The sequence below is a fragment of the Acyrthosiphon pisum genome, chromosome X (genome assembly GCF_005508785.2).
Source record: "Acyrthosiphon pisum isolate AL4f chromosome X, pea_aphid_22Mar2018_4r6ur, whole genome shotgun sequence".
Lineage (NCBI taxonomy): Eukaryota > Metazoa > Arthropoda > Insecta > Hemiptera > Aphididae > Acyrthosiphon > Acyrthosiphon pisum.
Genome location: NC_042493.1, coordinates 107,201,513 through 107,203,043, shown reverse-complemented (window position 1 = coordinate 107,203,043; position 1,531 = coordinate 107,201,513).

Here is a 1,531-nt window from a genome sequence, read left to right as displayed (position 1 = left end):
GATCATTGTCCTACAAGGTCACTAAACTTAAAATATATTTTGTTTACGAGTATCTATATTTGTTCTATATGACTATAATATATGCACGATATTAATACATAATTTTTAAAAAATTAAGTAGAAATAATTGTATCATAATAATATATTGTATATAATAATATTTGCAAATTAATTTTTTATTAAGATATAGATAGAGAGAGATAGTGTACGACGCATCATGTTGAAAATGTTTTCAGATGAACTTATAAAAAGTTATTCGCTATTGGGATTTAAAAAAAAAAAAAATTTTTCAAAGCTTGGATGTTATCGTCTAATCATTGGTGAATATTTATAATTTTTTTAATTTTTACTATTATTATATTTACTAATATTATTAATATTTAATATTATTTTTGATTTTTAGATGCTTTAAGGGTTAACATCAAGTATAAAAACATAATTGACAAGGACATTGACACACCACTATCAACTTGGTTGGCCCATGCCAAATTTAGGATTTTAAGCAAAGCAAATGCTACATAATAGACATTAAATAATCTGGACAATACATTATAATTATTTTATATAATATTTAATTTTTTCATTATTATTATATTATTATTTTTTATTTTAAATATTTTTTATGTTGTTGGTATTAAGTAAATACCATTCCTGATATCATGCACTATATCAATGCTATTATTTTTTTTATTTTATTATTATATTATATTAATTTATATAATAATTCATTGAATTTTTTTTTCAAATCTTTATTATGTTATTGATATTGTAAATACCATTGCTGATATCATGAAATTATTTTTTTTTTTAATTATTTTAAAAGTTTTAAAATATTAAATATTTGAAAGTGAATACTTTTGACTTTGTTTTATTTATTTGTGTATTTTGAAATTAATTTATATCATATAATATACGTTAAAACATATTTAAAATTGCAAATATAATTTATTATAATTTCAAAAGAATATTATAAATATTTTATATTGAAATATTATACGAACTTAATGACATAATGTTATTATAACATTAAAATTGGAGGTATGAAATGCAATTAAAATATTTTGAAAATGTTTCATAAATATTACTGTAACTTTCACAAAATGTTTTAATCTGATCAGTACAAGAATATTTTCAGAATGTTAATTTCATAACATTTTAGGAAACTTATAAAGGTAGGACAAATAATGACCATTTAATATTCTAAGAAAGTTTCAATAATATTAAACAAATGCAATTAAAATGTTATGGAAACATTAATGTTAACTCCTAAATATTCTAAAAATGTTAAAATAATATTATATTGCTGTCTGGGACACGACACGTCTATATATTATATAGGTACTTGGAATGGCGACGCAGCCACCGCTAATCACTAAATTGCATTTTAATAATTTGTTACAAAATTGAAAATACCATAGGCATAGGCGCACATTGGGTGTGAATTTAGGGGGTGCTGGAATAGTTTATGTTCCACATGTCCATGGGGGGGCTTTGTCCCCCCCACCTCCCTTAATCTTAATACTATAACTAA